The sequence below is a fragment of the Hyla sarda genome, chromosome 9, assembly GCF_029499605.1.
Source record: "Hyla sarda isolate aHylSar1 chromosome 9, aHylSar1.hap1, whole genome shotgun sequence".
Classification (NCBI taxonomy): Eukaryota; Metazoa; Chordata; class Amphibia; order Anura; family Hylidae; genus Hyla; species Hyla sarda.
In genome coordinates, this window is record NC_079197.1 from 37,348,457 (window position 1) to 37,365,323 (window position 16,867).

At 41.1% G+C, this 16,867-nt stretch overlaps 1 long non-coding RNA gene across 2 annotated transcripts in view; it reads left to right on the top strand.

The window, feature by feature from the left end:
- LOC130291219 (uncharacterized) overlaps positions 1–16,654 on the top strand; it is a 96,086-nt gene extending 79,432 nt beyond the window's left edge. Inside the window, exons 2-4 of one of the 2 annotated variants that reach the window (XR_008847827.1) lie at positions 11,847–11,962; positions 13,901–14,110; positions 16,240–16,654. This is a non-coding gene — a long non-coding RNA (uncharacterized LOC130291219). The remainder of the gene's footprint in view (positions 1–11,846; positions 11,963–13,900; positions 14,111–16,239) is intronic. The other variant, XR_008847828.1, reaches the window with a different exon arrangement.
- The last annotated feature ends 213 nt before the right edge of the window (positions 16,655–16,867 follow it).

Here is a 16,867-nt window from a genome sequence, read left to right on the forward strand (position 1 = left end):
GGAAGGTAAATAGGTACTATCTCATGCAACAGCTGAAAGCACCTTGGCTGAGAAACAATGATATAGTACCTATTTACTCCCATCTTATTGTTTCTCAACCAGAGTGCATTTAGCTGTTGCAAAACTACAACTCCCAGCATGCCTTTTGCTGTGTGGGCATGCTGGGAGTTGTAGTTTTGCAACAGCTGCAGGCAACTTGGTTGAGAAACAATGAGATAGTGCCTATTTACCTCAATTTCTTTGTTTCTCAACCAGGGGGCCTCCAGCTGTTGCAAAACTACAACTCCCATCATGCTTTTGGCTGTGTGGGCATGCTGGGAGTTGTTGTTTTGCAACAGTTTGAGGCAGCCTATTTGGAAAACACCTATCTATCTATCTCTCTACAAAAACAGAGGTGAATTGCAGTACAAAAAATGTGGTAAAGTCAAGTAGCTTTATTCAAATCCAAAATAGCAACATTTTATCTGCCCATGTGGCCTTTTTCGTGCTTGAATAAGGCCACGTGGGCAGCTAAAACGTTGCTATGTTGGAATGGAATAAAGCTACTTGACTTCACTACATTTTGTGTACTGCAGTTCACCTCTGTTTTTGTGGATACCTGAAGGCTCTTGACCTAGGCTACAATACTGCTTGCACCAACCTTCTACTTTGATGTGCCGCACATCCTGGACTGTTATCTATCTATCTAGAGCAAAAGTCAATCATAGCACCCACAGATGAGGTGAGGAATAGCTTTATTCCATCAGAACACGGCTGGCCATTACCAAGCAACATGAGGGTGGAGGGCTTGTATATATATATATATATATATATATATATATATATATATATGCACAAACGTGATTGGTAAATAGATAAATGACATGCAGGTGGATCATACATTAGATGATGCATATGCAAATACATAGGTACACAGTGTGTCAACCCCAGAGGGGAGTGCCATAGTAGTGTACAGTGCAATAATGAGTAAAAACAAACTAGGGGCGGTGCTGGATAGGGAGAGCTCATGTGGAGGAGTAAGCCATCGGCACCATGATGTGGAGGCATTGACTGTACTGCGCCTGTGTCTGGAGGATTGTAGAGCACAAGGACTTGGAAGAGATATTTTGCCCATGCGCACGCGCAAATCCGCGCATGCGCAAATTCGCATGGCGCACATGCAAATAGCGCAGCAGTGCCGATGAAAAAATGGGTATGCCAGGCAACTAGTTGGGCAGCCTCAGTGCTGCAGAGGAATGCGGTCAGCCGTGTTGTAACCTGGCAAACAAGCCAGAAAGTGAATGAATGTAGTGTAATGGCATAACAAATAGCTGGGTGGATACTGTATAAGGCCAGAGCCAGGTGGGTAACATGGGAATAACAGGACAGGAATTAGTCCTGTAGGGTGACAATCAATCAATGCATACATGCAGAGAATGGGCTCCTGGCCCCGAGGGGCGAAGGCGGCCACCCCACATTTGCGCCTATGACGTGGCCGAGGGATAGCTGGCAGAGGAACCGCTAGTCCGCATAGCAGGCAACGTGGGCCCACCAACATGACACTGCTGCCACCAGGGGCCACGGATTGGTCCCACCCCCGTCATCCACACAACATACATACAGTCACCTGAGAGGAGGAATGTGTGTGGCCAGATGGAAAAGTGGAAGAATGCAATAAATGGCAGAGTAGAGCAAAATACAAAGCCATGGGCTAGCAATTCAAGAGTCCCGTGACACCAACTTGTACTCTTGGTAGTGTGGTGTCTGCTGTGTGGCTGGTTGGCAATGGCAGACAGTGGAAAGGTGGATGATTAGAACCGATCCTCTAACTGAAGCCAGAAAGGGTGAAGGGAAGAGTCTCCAAGTGTGAGTGGGGTTACAGTGCCATCTTTAGAGGGGAAGGGAAGGGAAGAAAAAAGTTAAAAATAAACATGAAAAAGGTCCAACCTATCTAACTGAAGGGAAATCTACCGCTAACTGCACAAATGAGGTTGAGTAAGGTTATGAGGAATTGTAAAGTCCACATTTAGGCCTTGTGGCTGTAAAGAATTAAGTTTATGGATCCATATAAGATCTTGTTTCAAAAGTAACGTAGTGCGATCCCCACCTCTTTTCGGTGGGGGGATGTGATTAATGAGAATAAAGTTCAGGTCCCGTTCGGAATGACCGGCCTCCATGAAGTGTTTGGAGACTGTTAAGTCTGCCCTGGATTTATGGATGGTGTAACAGTGTTGGTTCATCTTGATTTTAAATTCTCCTGTAGTCTCTCCCACGTATAGGAGTTTGCATGGGCAGAGTAGGATATAAATCACAAACCAGGAAGAACTTGTGAGGTAATATTTGATGGGAAATTGTTTGCCTGTAGCTGGAAGTGTGAAATAGGTGCCTTTAACTATTTGTGGACAGTTGACACAGTTACAGCAAGGGTAGGAACCCTTGGCCTGCACTGTTAGGTAACATTGGGAGGAGGCTGGTTTAGTGGATATGTCAGACTTGACAAGTTTGTCAAGTATATTAGCTGCTTGTTTGTGTGACATCAGAGGGAGGGATTGAAATTTGCGAAAGGAGGGGAAGGATTGAGAGAGAATGGGCCAATGTTTGCGTATGATGTTGGCTATGGCAGAAGATTGGTCATTGTACGTAGGTACATCAGGGGATCCTCATGAATTTTGTGGGGGGGTTTGAAGTGGTGGATCAGGGAACTGCAGTCTAACGCCATTACTCTAGAATGGCAGGAGGATACTAGCTTTCTGTGGTATCCTCTTTGAATGAAGATGGTGGCCATCTTGTTCAGTGTAGTTTTAACATGTTCATTGATACTGACTTTTCTTTGGGCTTGTAGCATCTGACTGTAGGGGAGTGACTTAAGCATGGGGCGTGGATGGTTGCTGGAGAAATGGGCGGTAGAGTTGCCGTCGGTGGGTTTGGTATAGAGAGTGGTATGAAGTTTATTGTCAGAGATCAATACATTGGTGGCTAGAAACTGTACTGAGTCAGAGGAAGGGTGAAGGGTGAATTGGATTTGATCCGTGATGGTGTTGAGAAATTGATGAAAGTCATAAAGAGATAATAGAGAGCCGGTCCAGATAAGGAACACATCGTCTATGTATCTCCACCACCCCAGCACCTGGCTGAAGTGGTGGGACATATAGACGTACGCGTCCTCCAGTGATGCCACAAAGATTTTTCCATTAGTAGGTGCAACATTAGTCCCAATAGCTGTCCCAAACATCTGTGTATAGAAAGTGTCATTAAAAGTGAAGTAGTTATTAGAGAGTACAAAGTTGAGAAGTTGTAGGATGATGGTAGTTTTTTCTGGAGATAAATCAGGGGTGATGCAGTTGCGGACGGTTTGTAGTCCCAGATGGTAAGATATGGATGTATATAGACTTACAATGTCAAGTGTAGCTAGAATAACAGAAGTTGGCAAAGTGATGGATTCAAGTTTTTGAAGGAAGTCAGAGGTGTCTCTCAGAAATGAGTGGGATCGAATAGCATAAGTATGGAGAATATGGTGAAGGAAGACAGAAGGGTGACTAGTGATAGATTCCCTCCCTTACACAATGGGTCTGCCAGGGGGGTTGTGTAGAAATTTGTGGATTTTAGGGAGAAGTTAGAGGATGATGGTGATGATAAATTGTACGTTGATGTAGTCATAAAGGGGCTGATCAATGACATGGTTGTGGAGGGCATGGTCAAGGATGGTTATTAGTTTGGTTTCAATATCTTTTTTGTGGTCTCGGGTTAGTGGTAAATATGTAGTCGTGTCCTATAATTGTCTGTGTGCTTCAGTGATGTACGTGATTCTGTCAATAATAACTATTGCGCCGCCTTTATCGGCAGGCTTAACGATCAGGTCATGGTTTGGCATGAGATGCTGAAAGGCTTTAACTTGGGGAGATGTAAGGTTCAGATGAGAGAGGCGGTGTTGGTGTTGTTTTGATCCTGTTTTCAGTTTGTTTTGACATGAAACATGAGTACCGCCCACCGTGACGCCTATATATGGAGTCACAGGTGATGCAGTAATTGTATACTGGCTTGAAGAAGCGCTGTTACCAGTGTGAAACAGTCTGTCCCGGTCCACGTCCCCCGCCTCCCTCTGTACACCTGCTCCTGATGTCTGGAATGCCGAAATAAAGCTTCGTTGAAACCCGGTGAGTGCAGTCCTCCTTTTCTCAGTATCCATGTGCATCTTTGTATCTGGACTTTGCACCGCCGATATCAGCGTTACATACAGCGTTGCCTATGCACTCCACCGCTGCATTTTTCTATTGATGTTATAGCCTTAGTTCTGTTAGTGCTGGGCCACCCTTTGTCTCTCTCTGACATTATGATGGCGATATACATCCAAAAGCAAAATTACAGCACAACTCCAGGGATCCAGTCTTTCAAATCAGGGCTGAAATTTTATTGCACCATGTAACAAACAGTGCAACGTTTCGGCAATGTCTTTATCAAGTACTGTTTGTTTGTGGATCCTTGAAGTTGTGCTGTGATTTTAGATGTTAATTACTGTTCCAGCCTGGCAAGCTGGCTTGTTGCTTGCACAACTTAGGACTGGGTTAATATTGCTGGCCTTTCCTTTGGATTGCAGTATGCTGGTAATATGTATAGGGATAATATTCCTCCTTGTATACTGGTAATGTAAGTAATGGTCTCAGTAAACAGGATTTGGTCAGTAACAGTATGATGGTAATAATATTCCTCCCTATTTACTGGTATTATAGGTAATATTGGTCAGTATACAGAATTTGGTCAGTAACACTAATATGGTAATATATATTGTGATAATATTCCTCCCTGTATACTGGTATTATTGGTAATATTAGTCAGTATACAGGATTTGGTCAGTAACAGTATGGCGGTAATATGTATGGTGATATTTTCTTCTTACTTCCTTTCTGAACCACATGAGGGGGGCCCAGGCCTTGAACCATGTAAGGGGCCCCAAAATTTCTGATGGCAGTCCTGTGCACACTGGAGGTCCATTCGGACCCCTAGTGTGTGAGGGATGAGCAGGTCAGCGCTGATTGGATGCAGGGGTGGCAGGACGTAGTGGTGACGGGACGTAGCACCGGGACATAGCGCCAAGACGTAATGCCGGGACGTAGCACCTCAGGAAGCGTGGATCAGACTACAAGTGTGCCGCACTGAAGGCCTCTGCGGGGACAGGTGAGTACTGGCAGCCTCAAAACAGTCCAGCGGGGTAGATCAAACATCCTGGCGACAGCTGCAGCAGTCAGTGTTGCCAGAGAACTGTTTTTCAGGGTGGCCCCCGACTGCGAGAGGCATCGTAAGTTGATGCCACATTCAACATCGTTAATTGAAATCATCGTATGTCGGGGCCATGGTATGTCGAGGGACCACTGTATCTGATCACAATAAGACTACTCGGATCCCGCTATTCATGAGAATGGGGGGTCCCTTATGCATGGAGTGAATAGAGCGCCCACATGCACGCTTGGCTTCCACTTAATTAACTCACTATGGGAAATCCAAAGATAGTCAAGTGAGAAGTCCTTTAGTAAGTGAATTTAACAGGCATGTGCACTACAGCACTCATACCCCCACTGATCAGATACTTAGCCCTTATTTTGTGAACAGACGATACATTTTAAAGTTGTTTTCTGGGGAAATAGCATATGACAAAAATGTGTTTTCCATAGAAAATCTCTTTAATGTTGGGAAAAGGCCTTTAACTTTACAAGCCTATGGCAGCACCATTTACCAGAGACCGACATGTCATATGGGTGACCTGGGGAGGAGCACAGGGATCCTGCAGAATCAGAGTACTAGTGCTACCTTTGAAAAAAAATGACACTTCAGATCAACTTCAGATCCATATATGTTTGGTAGGACTTTGCCTTTCTTTACAAATGTATATAATTAATGTGACAGTACCACAATGCATTATAATCCACATGCGATCCAGGCAACAGTATAATACCAAGCAGAAAAGGCCAGCCAACAAATGAAATAGTCACAGCAGAGTAAGGCAAAAAAGGATGTCATGATTTAAAATTACTAACTCATGAATACAGCTCGCATAAATCAAATCTTCCCATTTCTATTGTTCAAATACAACATGAATAAGCAATGTACAAATATAGTTGAGCTGAATTTGTCATTTATTTCTCATGTGCATCATGTGCATAATCATCTACCATCCATAGTTCTGTAATATCATCCTGACATGTAATGCCAAAGGACAGTATTAGCTCTGCTGTATTGACAAGCTCAGTTACCTCAGCACTTGTATTTGTCTGCACCATTCAATCCCACATACACGTCCTCCTTAGATTATCTGAAATGGGTTACTTTGCTGTAGTTTGGATGCACACCAACACAGTAAAGCCGAAAAAAAAAAAAAATGTTTATTTAGTCCCATATAGTAACAAACCCTAAGGCCATGTTCACATTATGGAATTTCTGTGCAGAATACCGCATTGGAATGCGGAAATGCACTGCCACACGGAAATGCACTGCCATGTAGTGCCGGTCTGTTCAGCTGAGACTCAACTGTTTGCGGAATTTCTGTACAGAGTCGTGCGGACATTCCCTTGTCTGAACATAGATGTATGAGGCAGTACCCAATTTTCCTTATAGGATAAAAAAAAAAATTCTCAATATGGCAATGACAATAAATTCCTGCATCAACTTATATTATTCAATTCTATAATGCATCCCGACCCCTTCAACAATTTCTTATCATATGCAATGATGACTATGTCTATGCAGCACAGTAGACCAGTTCATAGCCTAAACAACACCGATCCACATTTGTATTTTATGTCATTTGTTTATCATTTGCCCTTTAAGGTAATAAAGGGGTACTTCGCCCCGAGACATCTTATCCTCTATCCAAAGAATAGGGGATAAGATATCTGCTCGGAGGGGTCCCGCTGCTGGGGACCCCTGAGATCTCCCTGCGGCACCCGGAGATCGTTTAGAGCATTGTGTGCAGCGCCGGAGGCTCGTGACATCACGGTCACGTCCTGCGCGTGATGTCACAGCCACGACCCCTCAATGCAAGTCTATGGGAGGGGGCATGATGGCCGCCACACCTCCTCCCATAGACTTGCATTATGTGGTCGTGGCCGTGATGTCACGAGTGGGGCGTGACTGTGATGTCAAGAGCCTCTGCCCCGCATTGCCAGTCATCCGGCAAGGAGCAAAGTTTGCTCTGTGCATCGGATGTCTGGGGTGCGATTGAGGGGGACAAGATGTCTAGGGGTGGAGAACCCCTTTAACTGTTACTACACTATCACTACAGCTCTTCTACACTTTTCAATAGTAGGGTATATTTTAGGAAGCATGTCCAAATAGAGTTCTTACTAACCTATAGATGTGGAATTTGCTGGAGAATGCAGCCCATGGTTGTATAAAAGCTAAGTCAGACACTTGTCTCTAATGCAACATGTACTGTTGTCATAGTATAGGGTCGGGAGTTGTGATCCAGAACATGCTGCCTAATGGTATGGTTTTTCTTCAGTCTTTCAAAGTGTTCTGATTTGGGTGAGTTCCTATTAATTTTTATTATAATATTTATCATTAGTCTCAGTTTGAAGGCAGTATTTTTATTTATTAGCACTATTGCGCTTGATGTGTCCTTGAAAATGTGTTGGAGACAGTATTTATGTTTGTTATGGAGTCATATGCTGCGGAGAGTGTTGAGTGAACTGGAACCTAAAACTGGAGTTTGATCAGAACTTTAAGAAATATTCACGAAGGCCAAACATGGTAGCGTGGCATAAGCGTCATGCGAGAATAGGCAAAGGAGGGAGAGACATGGTAGCCCAGAGTTCTTTGGGAACAGGAGGCTCCCATGACCTTAGATGGGCCAATAATGCACTGCATACAGCTCAAAATTAAAAATATATATTTTTTGTAAATTCAAAAAACACATTATGTAATCGCCTTAGAGTCAAGCGTGACTAGTGGTGCACACATATGCTTGGTAAAAAAAAACACTTTGTGAGTTCAATTAACACATTGCCTAATTGTGAAGAATTCAAGTGTGTCAGTTTTTCACAAAGGCACAGGTGGGGAAAAGCAGGGAAAAAAAAGATGGGGAAGAGCAGTGGTGTTGTGCGGCTTTAGCAAATACATTGGCCCTCATTTTTTACTAGTGTTAAGTTTTTACTAGTGTGAAATGTTGTCTCAGACTTGCATGATTCCACTCTTATTCACCGTGGGGATTCACAGGTCTGGAAAGTTCTGACCAGCTTTTTCTTGGTGGAAATTTCAAGCCATTTATTCATAGGATTTTCTGTAAGTTCAATAGTAAATAGTCCGGGTTATGAGAACGTACCCCTTTTCCAGGTGACCATAGCCACTTTTGGTTGGCTGTGCCCCTTTGCCAGAGGCTGCATCCCTTTTCCGGTTGGTTGGGTTTGTAGGTTTATTTTGGCCCAATACAAAAGTAATTTTCTGCCGGGTCATCGAATTTCCTCCAAAATGTAGTCTATGGCTAAAGTAGTTTTGAACAAACCGAAAATGTTCATTAACTGAAGGCTAAGTTAATGTAAAAGTTATGGCCACACATATTTCTATGGTTATATGATGGTACCTGTGATAACTAACTGCTTGTTCAGAAACATATTGCACTAGTGTATTTTTATTTTTTTTTGTAATAAAAAAATATTCATTTTAACAAACATGAGTTTTTCCAGTTTTGGTGGACACTCTTGTTTACCTCTTTAAAGCTACACTGGAGTATGGACAAGACAGTGCAACCCTGGTAAACTGGGACAGTTTTTATCAATGGTCCAATCTGCTGAAGTTGGGTTTTGGGCTCACTGCATCTGTGAAGAAAAGGCCCTGCCCAGGTATGACTAAAACTGGTTGTTGAGGTGATGAGGTGAACCATCCTTCGCTGGTGATCACTGATCTGTCAGGTCGGCCTAATGGATGTCAACACTTTGTTCTCTGTAATAAAAAGTTAATTTGCTTAGATAAAAATAAAGAACTAAAAAAAAAAAAAAAAATTGAATTGGCTGCTGCCGATACCTGTTAGAGCGGTTGCTGTGTCGGGGGTGTTGGAGCACTGACTGGTAAGCGGAGAGTAGCCCCCCTGGTCCGCAGGTCTGCCATTTGAAATTCATGGCAAGCTGGCTGCATAGCTTCTCTTCATTGAATGCTAATTTTACCCCCCTCTAGGAAGATGGAGAAAATTCACCAATTTTGGCCTTATAGTGAGGGTCTATGAGCGTGGCTAACCAGTACCTTCCTCTGCTTCATGTTCACAATATGGTTGTCATCAGCATGCAAGCACTCTCCATGCTCCAGTACACCCACACATAGTTCTTCAATACCTTCCCACATACAAAGCTCTGCTTTAAATACATACATAATACTAAAAGTCTACAACACCTGTACCCACTACCCCCAGCACAGCTACACCCACATATATATCCAAAGAAACCTCAGAACATGTGAAGTGTCATGGTCTTGTACCATTTTATGAAGATTTGAAAAATAAAGCTTGCTGTTTTCCAAGTGCTGGATCACTTCGTTTTTCTCCCTCATATATATCCATACACATTAATTGCAACAACAAAAAAAGTCCCTGCATACAGTTAGGTCCATATTTATCAATCTTTCCAAAACAATAACTGGAGTGGTTTGCCTATAGCAACCAATCAAGGATTTCCTTCATTTTACCCTTTTTGGCATCATCTCTACAAACACAAGAGAACCCACAATATTGGCAGTTTCTGAAATCCTGGCCCCTACGAGTCTAATACCAATGACCAAGCCTTGTTCCAAGTCACACAGGTGACATATTTTTCCAAATGTATAGATACATTCTGTAACTGGCCAAAAGAAAACTTGCCCTTTTGATATTCTTCTGCCTTCAGTATGTTTTGCAGTGCTCGTCATCACTGACCATACATTCGCTTCCTCCCTGAGTCTGCTGTGCTGTGTTGGATATTTTCATCCAATCACTGCAGGCTGCTCTGTTACCCTTTCCTCTCTGTTTTCAGAGTAAGCACAGAGGAATGCTGGTCCCGCCCTCACTTACTGGACATTTCTGTCCTAGCCTGTGCTTCAGCAGGGACAGAGATGTTGCTGCAGCTGGAAAAGACTATGTTTTGGATGGAATGGAGACCCCCTAGTTGTCTTTTTTATAGGCCATGATGTCTATAAAAAAGGAGATAAAATGTTCTTATGAAGTATATTAGAAAGGTTAATGCTTTGCCAAGATATACAGCATATAAAAAGTGTTTGATTCTGACAGTGGCCATTTAATGGGAATACTACAAATTTATGAAGCTTGAATGGGCATTTTAAAGGGGTACTCCGGTGGAAAAAGGCTTTTTAAATAAACTGGGGCCAGAAAGATAAACAGATTGGTAAATTACTTCTATTTAAAAATCTTAATCCATCCAATACTTTTCAGCTGCTGTATGCTCCACAGGAAGTTCTTTTCTTTTTGAATTTCTTTTCTGTCTGACCACAGACGGACGAAGGAAGCCGAGACTTCCAAAACGTACGTTGATAGCCTTGTGGACTGCTGAGGATACCATAGTGACGTCACTCACAACACACTCAGTCGGAACCTTAACCTGATCGTAGCGTGCGTGCAAGTTGGTAGAGGCGCCACCGACTGGGGCGCGCTCCCACTGCAATCCACGCTCCTTCCTAGAGACCGGACCCTTCATAAAGTGACACTCCGGGAAACAACATTAAAAGAAGTAACCCGCTACATCCGGGAGTCAATTCAGTAAGAACCACTTGCAACCTCTGGAACACCACTTCAGGGAGCCCACGTATCTGCAGAGCGGTACCTCCTTCACTACAGTACACAGCGATCGCGCTGTAACAGCATTGCTGTGGGATCATTACACTTACACCGCAACCACCGATTTTTATCAGCAACCGTACTATCTACAGGTCAGTTTGTAACTTGTGTGTTTAATACAGCACTTACTATTCAATTATTTTTCAGTAATTTACAAATCTGTTTAACTTTCTGGCACCAGTTGATTTAAAAGGAAATTGTTTTCTACGGAAGTACCCCTTTAATGATCTCAAAAACTACCTATCTCTATGAAACTAATGTCTATGAATGGAATGCTGCAAAGTAGCCGGTCTTTCGTGGGGTGTGTATTTGTAAAACAAAGTGTGTAGGCAGCACTAAGCCCTGTGATCACAAATAGAGTGCTATTTCTTTCAGTATGTCAGTCTCTACTGATTCTATGGTAATTCCATCTCTTATATGGCACCAATTCACTTTCTCCCAAAGGTAACATAATAGCTTGGACTGCTGTTATGTGTAGGAGTATTTTTGGACATAAAATAAATACAAGCTTTTCTATATTCAAGCCCTTGTTTTATGTTTTTCTACATTTTGTTTTGTTGAAGCCTTATGCTGAAATGAAAACATGTCTATCCCCTCCATTAATCTGTATTAAACATTTCATGGACATAAATATTCATCCCCTTTGCTATGGCACTTGAAGTTTTGCTCTGGGGGCCTCCCATTTCTTCCGATCCTCTTTTTATTTGGATTGTTACAGACATGTGACTTTTGTTATATAGTATGTCCCTTATAGTGTTTTCTTTAAAGGGTACCTTTCATCAAAAAAACTTTTGATATATTATAGATTAATGTATGCAGAATAAATTTCCAATTGCATGTTATTAAGATATATGCTTCTTTCTCTTACATATCCCTACCAGTCCTGGCCACAAGCCTTTTTTATAGATTTTAGACTCATGCTGGAGTCCAAAATCTCAGAATGCAGCTGGGACACAGACAAGCTCCGCGCTGCTCCCTGCCTGTCAATCAGACTCTACCTTACTGCATGCCCTCATTCATTTTACTATCTGAGCTCTGATCTTTCTTCTCTCTGCATGTGCAGTTGTAAACAGAAGGAGAAGATTCAGAGCTGCCGGCCATGCTGGGATCACAGCGATGCCCCCTTCCCTCCCTCACACTAGGACAGTTGAATGAGCAGCCAAGAAGACAATAAATCAGGTACAAAGAGGGGGTTTTGAATGGAAAAAAAAACAACATGGATTGTGTCAGTGAGAGTCAGGGACAGATGGGGGGGGGGGGGATTAGGGAGAGTTTAAATCATGATTGGTACTCTTTAAGTTCTGCATTCTGAAAAGGAAATGTTAAAAAAAAATTGTGGAATTTCCAAGCGGAATTCTGTGGGGATATTCTATTGCAGCAGAGTCCCATTGATTTCAATGGGATTCTGCTGCACCGTGCACCTGACAAAATTTCTGCAGTGGAAATCCCAATTCCGGCATCCACAGAACGATTGAACCATTTCAATGTTTCTGCAAATTCCACGTGAAAATGCATGAGCATCCTAGTGACACTGAATCAAGCAAATGTGTGAAATGTCCAGGATGGACATGGATGCACGTTTTTGGTCGTATGGATAATGAGCACATTAGCAACTCTACCTATTTACAGGGTTCAAAATTTAACACTATAATTTACAGAACAAACATCTTAGAGGGAATAGTACATCTCATCAGTATTCTCTCCCTATATATTACTTTATTATGAGCCCTGCCCCCAAATAACTTGTACAATATATACAACAGCACATCTATGTACAGGAGCAGGGCATATTAATCCCTGCTCCACTACTGTATCTGGGCAGAGGCCATGCAGAGTTAAGGAGATGTCCAGAAGAGGTAGAGGAGGCTCTGGTGTCAGTGCGGGAATGAAGGGAAGATGAGTGGTATTTTTATGTAAGGAAGGAGGGGGGGGGGGGGTCAATAACGGCCGGAGGCCTCTATAATAGGTTCCTTTCCGTGCGGTCATTGTAAACTTTGTACATACTTACCCAAATTGAAGGAGTTTTGTAAACCCTTAGATGGATGCTAGTATCAGATTAGAAAGTTTATTAACTGTTCAACCAAAGAACATCATATATGTGGGTGCCCAAAAAATATGTTAAGACAACACAAGGATTCAAAAGAAGGATCTCTAAACACCTAAGTACGATCACATTAAGTGTGACATGCCTTTACTGAGACAAATGAGAATAATTCATAGTGATCAAAATCTTAACTCCGTTTTTGAGGTGTTTGCCCAAAATTCCTGGGCCAACGTAAAGGGAATATTGGCAAAATGTTACTACAAGAATAATCCAGGTGGTCTTCAGGCTTGCTAGTAGAAGCCCCCTTAGCCTTAATGAGGGTTTCTTGATTTCTGCTTTTCTTTTGGTTGTTTATTGTATCCAATCATTATAAGTTAATGTGTTATTACTTTATACTGTATCTGTGATTATGTGCTAACTACTGTACTCAGAAAGATTATCAGAATTAGGGTTATGTAGTTTAGAAAAAAGAAGGCGTAGTGGCTACCTAATAACTATGTATCAGTAATTCAGGAGGCAGAACAGAGATCATTCCCACCTTCTACATGTACGGGGAACCTTTGGCTCTTCAGACATGCTGAGAATTGTAGTTTTTCACACTGGTTGGGAAACACTACTCTATGGTTAGAGGAAAGAAGGTTTCTACACCAGCACAGATGGGGGTTCTTTACTGTTAGGGCAGTGAGCCTATGGCACTCTTTGACAGAGAAAGTGGTTATGGTGAACTCAATAATAGCATTCATAACGGGCCTGGAGAGTGATAACATTACAGGTTATATTCACTAGATTCTGGAGTAGGTCCATTGATCCAGGGATTTATTCTGATTTCCAGACTTAGGGTCAGGGAGGATTTTTCATAAGGGGTCATAAGGAGAAAAAGCCCCCCAAAATGTGTTAGACAATTTTTCCCTAGTACAGAGGGAGGATCCAATATCAGTATTTCTCTGGAAGAGTGCCTTATTGCCACCTTGACATATGTATTCCTTAGCAAGTGTAATTTGTGTTGCCTTAGAAATTTGTGTATACATACTCATGTTTTTTAAAATCTTTTTTCTGCTACCTGTCCACTGGAGAAAGCTTTGTCTCCCTCCACTTCCAGTTTTGCCTGGGGAAGTCAACAATCTTCTACATTGTGTGGGACACGTGCAAGGCTCTGTGGGACTGTCTGCAAAAGGATTTCATGCCACAGCCTTCATCACAGCAATTGATCAGCATCGCAGACAAATTCTGGGAAGTTTAAACTAGCATGAAAATGGAACAGTGAAACTCAGCAGCACACCATAGTAATACAGTTATTTTAATCTTCATTACACAAAAATTCTTGTACAGAAACAATTATCACGTGGGTGAGGGAAAATTTTAAAACAATTAAAAATGGCAGATAAGAGCATGATAAAAACAACCTTAGGGAGGGCCATGAACCCCCTACCTAGAAATTGGCACCCGTCCTCAGAAACAACAAAAAATAATGGACAACACTCCAGCGAATAATACAATATGTCTTGCTAAAAATTTGGTTTATATAAATACATGCCTAGAGATATCATGTGCCCTGCTATGAGAATAACAGTAAATACAAAGCAGTAGTGGGGAAATTATTATAAAGTGCTATGTGAAAAAAAAAAATTACACAAATCCCTAAAGATGATGCCAACAGGTGCAGATTATAATTCCCCTATGCAAAACCACAATCCCGTAGTATCACTCAAAGGCACAATTGATACTTGCAATAGTGGATGGTACAATAGAAGCAAGCGTCCCAGACTGGAGGAGAAAAACATTGGTGGTAATAACGACCAAGGATGGGGCCACAGAGGACCCCATGCGTTCTGTCGCTGCCCTGGCGACTTCCTCAGAGGTTTTGTGCTAAATGTCAACCCTCCATAATATATATACACTTGGTAACTAGGCCGAAATACCTTGCAGATGGGAGCTCCTCATCCGCTTTCAGCGGCAGTACGCTGAGACCACTTCCAGCCGCTAATGTGACGTAACTTCCGGCACTCATTGTATTCATATACTGACTCGATGCTAGTGAAGTGCATCACATGATTAGTGGTAAGCAGACGTCATTAGTGATGCGCGAACATCAGACGCCGATCTCTCTTGTCCTGCGAGTGTGCATCCATTCTTCAATAGAGCACATGAGAGTTTATATGGTCCGGCAAGTATAGTATGCACATGCATGAATGTAAATGGCTCTAATATGTGCCTGCATAAACGCCAGTAACCGGATACCAATATATCTCAAATACAATAATGCATCATTAACATCTAATTTACAGAATTGGCATTCAAATTATACATCAATAATAATAATAATCACTCCAATTGGTAGCATCCCAATAAAGATAAATTTGGCATTTCTCTGTTTTTAAAAAAATAAAATAAAAAAATAATAAAAAAATAAAAATAAAATATATATATATATATATATATATATATATATATTTATTTATATATATATATATATATATATATAAATATATATATATATATATATATATATATATATATATGTATATATATATATATATATATATATATATATATATATATATATATATACATATGTAGGCGCATGGGATAATCAAAAATGTTTCAAATGGGCACAAATAGTTAAAGGTGTTTAAATAGGATCTGAAATATTACTACATAAATTCATACCACATATAAGTTATAGGGTAATTTACCCCACAACTATGATTGACCCATTATGCTGTTGAAGGTCTCCATGTGTACACATGTATCCAAGTATATAGCTGATAATATCCAGTATACTGTCTTGGAGGCCCCCATAAAAACACCCACATGTGCGAATATGTGCTATTCCGCCGTTACGTCAACCATTAGAAAATTCTGGAAATAAATATGATGCTAAGAATTACTACCCATCCACAAAGTACCCCCCTAATATAATTGGAAGAGTCCTATATACAATATAGTACTAGACACTGCTACCCATCTGCAAAGTTCCCAGCCATTGCATTCAAAAGAGTCATGTATACAAGAATATGCATTTTATGAATATATTTTTAAATATGTTAACACTGAAAAACAACAAATAGAAATAATGATAATCAAGACAGTCAAGTGCATGAGTATATTGCACAAATAGGGGCAATTGTTTATCAAGATATCCAGATCTTATTATAAGTTCATGGTGAATAAAAGTTCAAGATAAGTAGGCCATGTGTGAGCCATATGGATTCAGCTCACAAGTTTCTAAAGAAATTTGTTTCTAAAGCATTAGAAGCCCATTCATAACATATCAAGAAAATGAGTTTGAAATTTTAGATCCCATTTGGGGCTCCCAAAGAGTCCAAAATTGTAGATAAGAGATGCGATCATGTCCTGGATTCTGGGACCAATTCAAAAAAATGTGTATCAACAACATTCCTCATCCCAACAGGGTTCATCCAAGAAGGAGCAAAAGAATCCAGTATCCAAAGAAGAAGAGCTTAGAGGAATGTTGGACCAATCGTCCCTGTATCCAACTATCAAGAAGAATCACAAGTGTAAGGAGACATTGCCATGCATGTATCAACCTGAGCAAATAAAAACAAAAATTGTTATTATTTATTATTCTTATAGAAGTATTGGCCTGAGTAACCCCCAAGATTATCGGATCCGTGTTTACACCCCTCAAGTGTACTACAGCCCACTACTCAAACAAATGAAGTGCCAAATGTGACATGTGATGGGTGACCTAATACGTGCATATACTATGTGTAAAAAAAATGTGACTTAATATAAATGTGAATGGACTATTATTTGTGAAAATGGAATATATATGTGTGAAAAAGGAGTGTGAAATAAAATATGTGTGAAATGATATGTAATATGATTAATGTGTAAAATAAAGTATCTGTGAAATAAATTGATGTGAGGTGTCATTGTGTATCATGCCATACTAAACTATGTGTAAACAAAAAAGGATGTGAAAAATTGTGTGATGAGTGTGTAAGCGTGTCTGTAATATGTGACCATATGAAGTGTTCAATATTGTGTCAAACCACTCCCCCTATCGGAATGTATCC